Genomic DNA, 9,022 nt, shown 5'->3' with positions numbered 1-9,022 from the left:
TTGCTGGATAAAGGATTCTCGGCTGCATATTTTTTCTGTTTAGCACACTGTAGATATCGTGCCAAGCCTTTCTGGCCTGCCAAGTTTCAAAGGAGAGATCAGTCACAAGTCTTATAGGTCTCCCTTTATATGTGAGGGCACGTTTATCCCTTGCTGCTTTCAGAATTCTCTCTTTATCCTTGTATTTTGCCAGTTTCACTATGATATGTCGTGCAGAAGATCGATTCAAGTTACGTCTGAAGGGAGTTCTCTGTGCCTCTTGGATTTCAATGCCTTTTTCCTTCCCCAGTTCAGGGAAGTTCTCAGCTATAATTTGTTCAAGTACCCCTTCAGCACCTTTCCCTCTCTCTTCCTCCTCTGGGATACCAATTATGCGTATATTATTTTTTTTTAGTGTATCACTTAGTTCTCTAATTTTCCCCTCATACTCCTGGATTTTTTTATCTCTCTTTCTTTCAGCTTCCTCTTTCTCCATAACTTTATCTTCTAGTTCACCTATTCTCTCCTCTGCCTCTTCAAGCCGAGCCATCGTGGTTTCCATTTTGTTTTGCATTTCGTTTAAAGCGTTTTTCAACTCCTCGTGACTGTTCCTTAGTCCCTCGATCTTTGTGGCAAGAGATTCTCTGCTGTCCTGTATACTGTTTTCAAGCCCAGCGATTAATTTTATGACTATTATTCTAAATTCACTTTCTGTTATATTATTTAAATCCTTTTTGATCAGTTCATTAGCTGTTGTTATTTCCTGGAGATTCTTCTGAGGGGAATTCTTCCGTTTGGTCATTTTGGAGAGTCCCTTGCGTGGTGAGGACCTGCAGTGCACTTCCCCTGTGCTGTGGTGTATAACTGGAGTTAGTGGGCGGGGCCGCAGTCCGACCCGATGTCTGCCCCCAGCCCACTGCTGGGGCCACAGTCAGACTGGTGTGTGCCTTCTCTTCCCCTCTCCTAGGGGCAGGATTCACTGTGGGGTGGCGTGTCCCGTCTGGGCTACTTGCACACTGCCAGGCTTGTGTTGCTGGGGATCTGGCGTATTAGCTGGGGTGGGTAGGCAAGGTGCACGGGGGGTGGAGGGGCAGGCTTAGCTCGCTTCTCCTTAGGTGATCGACTTCAGGAGGAGCCCTGTGGCAGCGGGAGGGAGTCAGATCCGCTGCCGGAGGTTTGGCTCCGCAGAAGCACAGAGTTGGGTGTTTGCTCGGAGCGAGCAAGTTCCCTGGCAGGAACTGGTTCCCTTTGGGATTTTGGCTGGGGGATGGGCGGGGGAGATGGCGCTGGCGCCTTTGTTCCCCGCCAAGCTGAGCTCTGTCGCCCGGGGGCTCAGCAGCTCTCCCTCCCTTTGTCCTCCAGCCTTCCCGCTTTCCGCGCAGAGCTGTTAACTTATGACCTCCCAGACGCTAAGTCGCGCTTGCTGTCGGAACACAGTCTGTCCGGCCCCTCCGCTTTTGCCAGCCCGACTCGGGGGCTCTGCTTGGCCGGCGAGCCGCCCCTCCGCCCCGGCTCCCTCCCGCCAGTCCGTGGAGCGCGCACCGCCTCGCCGCCCTTCCTACCCTCTTCCGTGGGCCTCTAGTCTGCGCTTGACTCCGGAGACTCCCTTCTGCTAATCCTCTGGCGGTTTTCTGGGTTCTTTAGGCAGGTGTAGGTGGAATCTAAGTGATCGGCAGGACGCGCTGTGAGCCCTGCGTCCTCCTACGCCGCCATCTTCCGGAACCAAAAATAAAAATCTCTCTCTCTATATATATATATATCTTCTGTAAACTCTGCTTTCATATCCTGTTGGCTCATGTTTGATTTCCACCCTGTGTGAAGCCAAAAACCCTCTTAGCTGGTCCTATGAGACTCCTCTCAACTCCAGGTCCTCTGACCACCTGCCAGCATCAGTATTAAAAAAGAGCAATTATAAATAGATCATACTTAGGATCTATGGAGGCATAAGATACTTAAGCCATGAAAAGAGAGCCTGATGTAGCCATGAATATTTTTTGAAAAATAATATATTTTACTTATTTTCCTGTAATCTTGCCTAGGGGCAGGGACACTGTTCATTTGAATTTTCCAAATTTATTCCTATCAAATTTGTTCTCATGTTAATAAATTTTCACCTGAAGAACTGAAAATGGAGAATTTTTCCCAGAGTAGCCAATAAAAGAGTGCTCAGTTTATGACTTAATCGTCAGAGTTTGCATGTTTTAAGATGTGCTCTTACCTTATATTGTTTGGTAATTTGTTAGATTCTGAAAATGAAGAAGCAGAATCCCGATGTTGTCCTCTTGTTATTTTAATTCTAAAAAGGGTAAACATAAAGTTAATTAGTGACTTTGTTCTAAGTGTTGTATAATCACTGTGTCAAGATAAAACGAATCCCTTTCCCCCAAATTTTCCAAATGCATGTTTATTATCTCAGTTTTAGCTCTTCCCATAGAGAACTTGGAGTAATTTCCCTAATTTCTCTGTTTAAATAACTGTCCTTTCCTTTAGTAGTTGATTTCTTGAAAAATGCTACAGTCCTTTGTAGAAGACACAAGGTGAATTTTCCAAATGATGCTTTGCTAAAACTGAAACAAACCCAGGAATTACAGTCTATAGTTATGCAAAGTGAACCTGAGGAATGGATCCTCAGGATATTCTGTCTTGCATTCTTGGATGTTGAGTGCTTTTAAAGAAGTGAAGTAGATTGTCCTGGATATGTAAATAGAGGTCCTGAACCATCTGGAACCCCTGACAATCTAGTAGAATATCAACCGTGGTTATCCATACTGGGTTTGGTTTTGGGCTAACAGTGGTGCTTTTTCAAATAATTGCAGCATTGAGGTTTCCTTCACCTTCTGGGAGATAGTCCTCCTGGGAGAAAAAGAAGTATAAGTAAGTTATTAAGGTAACTAGCCTCCAGAGCCAAGCTCCATGAGGACCACAGAGGCTCTAGATTAAAAAGAAAAAGAAAGAGAAAAGAAAAAGAAAGAGGAAAAAAGGAGCCAAAACCTAATAGATACTGAACCTGGGTTTAGATCTTCTGGTTATCATGTGGTGAGTATTATCACCATGAGTTACCCCTCCAACATGAAAGAAGGTTATCATGCTATACATTTATGATTTGTGTATTTTTATATATGTAATACTTTTATAAAATTAATAAAAACATGTTATCAGTCTTTGTACCTGACCATGTTTCTACTGATCATGAGTATTATACCATTAATTAAATACATTAATTTTAAATTTTTTTTTTCAACGTTTTTTATTTTTTTATTTTTGGGACAGAGAGAGTCAGAGCATGAACAGGGGAGGGGCAGAGAGAGAGGGAGACACAGAATCGGAAACAGGCTCCAGGCTCCGAGCCATCAGCCCAGAGCCTGACGCGGGGCTCGAACTCACGGACCGCGAGATCGTGACCTGGCTGAAGTCGGACGCTCAACCGACTGCGCCACCCAGGCGCCCCTAAATACATTAATTTTAAATATATGTACCTATATGCAATCATTCTAGGAAGATTGAACATTTCTTTTTGATCTGATAATTACCATATTGTAGACTTGGAGAGTCACTGAAATAACTGTGATAAACTGTTATGCCCAGAATTCGTGATCCCCAAAGACCACTAGGGAGCCGAGTCCGATGCAAAAGCAAAAGAGCCTTTATTCGAGCTAGCTCGAGCTCAATCCCCTACCTGCACCGATGCAGTGGTGAGATACCAGGGAGAGAGCGAGTTTCAAAAGGACAAAGGTTTTATTGGGGTCTAGGGGCAGTTGGTGAGGTAATGGCTGTGGCCTCAGCTGATTGGCTGGGGAAGGGTCGGAGTCCTGTTTTGTAGGTCGCTGGGCGTGTTTTGAACAGGAAGTTTGAATGGGTGAACGGGAAGTTACTCAAAGGGAGGAGGCGTGTTCTAGGTGAAGGACACAGAACAAGATGGAGTCGGCAGGCGTAGGCCCGCCCTTTCAAAACTACTGAAACAGAGGGAGCACAACAATTATAACCAATTATTTATACCATCACTTCTCACTCATTTCTACCATGTCATCATGATTACAAGGGAGCAGTCATCTTTAAAAACTGAAGAAATACTTGGATTTTAAAATACTCTTGAAGTTTGTTATTCCTCTGAATTTGGGGTCTTAAACTGGGGAAAGCAATATCAAAAATATTATCAAAGTTGGCTGTTCATTACATGAACATTTAAGTATAGGTCATCAATGTTTTGGGCTATGATTGAAATCTTAGCATTAATTATTTCTGAGAAAAAGTAAGAGTAAAAATATAAACAAATAAAAAGTTAAATTCCAATAGCCATAAAATTAAATTAAATTAAAAATGGAGTTATTTTTTAAACACTTTATTTTTTATTTTTTTAAACCTTTTTTTTTTTTTAATGTTTACTTATTTTTGAGAGAGAGAGAGGCAGAGAGAGAGACACACACACAGAAACTGAAGCAGGCTCCAGGCTCTGAGCTGTCAGCACAGAGCCCTACATGGGGCTCAAACCCATGAACTGTGAGATCATGACCTGAGGTGAAGTTGGACGCTCAACTGACTAAGCCACCCAGGTACCCCGTTTAAACACTTTAAATTGGATTTATAATTTCTGTAAGATGTGAAATGAAATCTAACCATATACTGCTTATGGGTGATTTTTCTATAACAAAATACCACAGTAAATTAAAAATATAATAATTGGAATAAATACACCAGATATGTTAGTTCAATGTAGTAAAAAGTTATTATGGGGCTACAAACCTATGCCAAAACTCACATTCAATACAACAAAATGTACTGATATAATTAATATTATAAGAGCATAGAATAGTAAGTTTCATTTATGTAAGCAGAGAGACTCTTTTAATAATAAAGCTTCTAAATAGTTTATACCTTAAAATAAAACGTTAAAAAAAATTTTTTTAAAATCCATTTATTTTAACCTTAGTCCATCCTGACCACACATAATTTTTCTTTTTTTTTAATTTTTTTTAAATTTTTTTTATTTTAAAAATTTTTTTTTAACGTTTATTTATTTTTGAGACAGAGAGAGACAGAGCATGAACGGGGGAGCGGCAGAGAGAGAGGGAGACACAGAATGGGAAGCAGGCTCCAGGCTCTGAGCCATCAGCCCAGAGCCTGACGCGGGGCTCGAACTCACAGACCTCGAGATCGTGACCTGAGCTGAAGTCAGACGCTTAACCGACTGAGCCACCCAGGCGCCCCCATAATTTTTCTTTTTAAAGATTTTCCTTCACTAACATTCTACAACTTTTCTTTGCATTTAGATTTTGTTCCAAGACATTTCTCTCCCAATAACCAGTCTCATTTAGGACAAAATTACTCTCTTTTACCTTCAACAAAAATATATTTCCATTTATTGTATCTTTTTTTGATACCTCCTACTTTTCTACATACAGAGTTGCTTTTCTTATTTGTATCAGTTTAAACTACATTTAGCAGAATTTTAACTCTTAGAAACTTTAGTTTCCAGTGAAAACTAAGTAGTAGCCAGTTGTGAACTGTTACATTAGAATTTCTTAGATGGCAAACTTATGAATCAATTAAGCACAAAGCATGTTTTTCAACAGACCCATATATCCTTGTTTTTTTCTGCAAGAAGTCAAGAGCACAGACCTACATCTAGTAATTAGTGCTTTAGCCTCTTATCTTGTTTGATATCCAATGAGTTTAATCTCAATTTATTATGCAAGCAAAAACTTTAACGTTTTAGGTTACCAAAGACTTTGAAAGCTATCTTAACAATTACCCATGAAAACTATGAAAGAGACAAAGTTAACCATTACTTTAAGTCATTTTTTTACTGACAAATTGGAACAGAGATAATGAGCTTATTTGACCTTCAGCAAATCTAGGCAGAATAAAAGGGTTTTTTTTGGTTGTTGTTGTTGATGTTGATAAACATTGTCTATCTCAAACCAACAAACTTAAATGAGCTTAAACACTGAATATGTTTAACTTGGGTCCACGTAAGACAATTTGTTCCCCACGGTTAATTTTACCTGGAACAGTTGGTAGGGTAATCTGAAGTTGGTGATCTCGGCTCCAGGACATCTAGGGGGAGAGGAGGAGCTGATGGTGTCTGAGGCATTGAGGAGCCAGTTATGCAGGCCACCCCCAGGTGGTGTAGAAACAGGAGAGGTGGGGGCGCCTGGGTGGCTCAGTCGGTTGAGCGTCTGACTTTGGCTCAGGTCATGATCTCACAGCTCGTGAGTTCGAGCCCCGCGTCGGGCTCTGTGCTGACAGCCTGGAGCCTGCTTCTGCTTCTGTGTCTCCCTCTCTCTCTGCCCCTAACCCACTCACATTCTGTCTCTGTCTCTCTCAAAAATAAATAAACATTTGAAAATAAATAAATAAATTAATTAAAAAAAAAAAAAAGAAACAGGAGAGCTGGAAGGGAAGGCAGAAGAGACGAGGTGCCAGCAAAAGGCGGAGAAAGAGAATTCCCAGTTTTAATTCTTGTCAGCTCAGACAGAGGAGCAGACTCCAGGTTTCTTTGTTTTCCATTAGTGGAATTAGACAGTCCATGTCAGTCCAGAGAAGACAGGGAATTTACCCAAAACAAAGGGTGTTTTGGCAGCTGCTTGGGAATATTCTTTAAAGTCCCCATTCTGAGGTGGAATAACCAGAGACAGTTGGCTCTAATTATCAACAGTCATTGATCCAGGAAATGAATGAGAGACAAATCCTCACACACAGTCACACGATGACTCCAACCTGCCACCCAGTGCCCAGCGCCTTAGAGCTGCAGCTGGAACTACTAGGGCAATTCTGGGAGGTGATCAGGCTCCCTTTCTGCCTCTTGGGGGCAGGTCTGCCAAAATGAACCGGGGCTCTTACCAGTCTGATGCGTGCTTCCTGAGCTGGTTCCTGGGCCTCACAGGTTCCGCTGGTGCACACGGGGTCCTAGCTCTGGCACACCAGAGGGCTAGTCTCCTGCAGATCAAGCGGTCTGCTGGCATCAGGTGAGGCCTCCTCTCTCGGTGCCCTGATGTTCCTATCCCCGGTGGGCAAGGAGGTGGAAATGCACCGTCTCCAAATTCCAGACATGAGCCCCCAAGTAATGTAGCAGGATTCTCTCACAGAGAGTCCTGACACTGAGGCTTTTTTTTTTTTCCAGGAATTATTCCTGCTCGTGCCACTCAGTTGGATTCGTACCCTAAGAACTGAGCCCCGAAGGTCCTGAGGCATAATTTTTTTATACATTTTCTGTTTCTTTGTCTCCCATATATGGTAACACACACAAAAATGTAGTTTGATTAAGTAGTCTCAGTTTACAAGGTCATGAGGGATGTTGTAGGTCATAGGGGCATAGCCAGGTTACCTTGAAGGTTTTTTTGTTTTTGTTTCTGTTTTTTTCTCTCCTTAGGGAGAGGATCCTACCACAATGTTGCCTGTGGAAATCCTACTATATAATATGTGCAAGAGTAAAACTGAAAGTGAAAGCCTACAAAGGGTGTTTTCCAGACTAATAATAATCAGTGCCAATGGTTACTTTCCCAAGCTAGTCTGGATTCTTATTTGTCTCTCAAATGATGTTTTTCTGAATATCATTTAAACAGTAGCATCTGAGTATCAAGGAAAATGGTAGATTCATTCACAATTAATTAATCATGAGAGGTCTAGGAATAAAATCAGTGGACCTCTTCTATGAGATAAACAGACCTGACTTGAGCTGCCGTGATTCAGATCACACTCAACCTTCAATTCTAGACCCGAGTTGGTTCACACACAGCCACTAGAATGTAGAGAAGACTTGATATTCTCGAGTAAGATGTGAACTTAAATCCTTCCAACATGCCTTCTTTAAATCTTTTGGTAACTAATTCTGGGGTGACCAAATCTTGAAGTATATACCCTAACATTTTTTGGACTTTTAAAAATATTTAGATCCTGTCTCAGAACTAATCAGCAGAGACACAAAGAGTTGAACTTTTTACAGGTAAATATTTCCAAAAGTGAGCATTAGATAACTTCAGATCCTATTTAGAAATTTTTTGTTTATTTTCCACCTCCTAATTTCTTGGAATGATGACTGACAACTCATCCTCTCCAGCCTTACAATTGTGGATGTGCAGCCAGAGCCAAAGAAATTTATATGTCTAATTACCTCACTTTTGCTTAAGTCATCGAAAGTTAATTTCTGTAAGTTGTCACAGAGAAATCTGAGTACAAGACATTCAATTAAAGAAACTGATGATAGTCATCACAGTGCCAAACAATGCAAATAAATGGATAGTTTTAAATGTTGATAAGGGAAGAAGAAGCCATTTCAAAAATCTAGAATCCATATTTCATAAAAGTAACAACAACTATAAAAATCAGTCTTTGAATGGGCAGAAAACATGAATAGACACTTCTCTAAAGAAGACATCCGGATGGCCAACAGGCACATGAAAAGATGTTCAACGTCGCTCCTTATCAGGGAAATACAAATCAAAACCACACTCAGATACCACCTCACGCCAGTCAGAGTGGCCAAAATGAACAAATCAGGAGACTATAGATGCTGGAGAGGATGTGGAGAAACGGGAACCCTCTTGCACTGTTGGTGGGAATGCAAATTGGTGCAGCCGCTCTGGAAAGCAGTGTGGAGGTTCCTCAGAAAATTAAAAATAGACCTACCCTATGACCCAGCAATAGCACTGCTAGGAATTTATCCAAGGGATACAGGAGTACTGATGCATAGGGGCACTTGTACCCCAATGTTTATAGCAGCACTCTCAACAATAGCCAAATTATGGAAAGAGCCTAAATGTCCATCAACTGATGAATGGATAAAGAAATTGTGGTTTATATACACAATGGAATACTACGTGGCAATGAGAAAGAATGAAATATGGCCTTTTGTAGCAACGTGGATGGAACTGGAGAGTGTGATGCTAAGTGAAATAAGCCATACAGAGAAAGACAGATACCATATGGTTTCACTCTTATGTGGATCCTGAGAAACGTAACAGAAACCCATGGGGGAGGGGAAGAAAAAAAAAAAAAAAGAGGTTAGAGTGGGAGAGAGCCAAAGCATAAGAGACTGTTAAAAACT

General features: G+C 41.4%; 1 long non-coding RNA gene across 1 annotated transcript; it reads right to left on the bottom strand.

Annotated features, from left to right (window-relative positions):
- Nucleotides 1-2,196: 2,196 nt before the first annotated feature.
- LOC122240103 lies at nucleotides 2,197-3,572 on the bottom strand. The gene is made up of 3 exons (XR_006219432.1): nucleotides 3,510-3,572; nucleotides 2,814-2,832; nucleotides 2,197-2,275 (listed from the first exon to the last, which is right to left on the bottom strand). It is a non-coding gene; the product is annotated as an uncharacterized LOC122240103 (long non-coding RNA).
- Between the last annotated feature and the right edge of the window lie 5,450 nt (nucleotides 3,573-9,022).

This window comes from Panthera tigris, chromosome B4 (genome assembly GCF_018350195.1).
Source record: "Panthera tigris isolate Pti1 chromosome B4, P.tigris_Pti1_mat1.1, whole genome shotgun sequence".
Lineage (NCBI taxonomy): Eukaryota > Metazoa > Chordata > Mammalia > Carnivora > Felidae > Panthera > Panthera tigris.
Note: the sequence above shows the minus strand (reverse complement) of the source record. Positions and strands in the feature narration are given on the sequence as shown.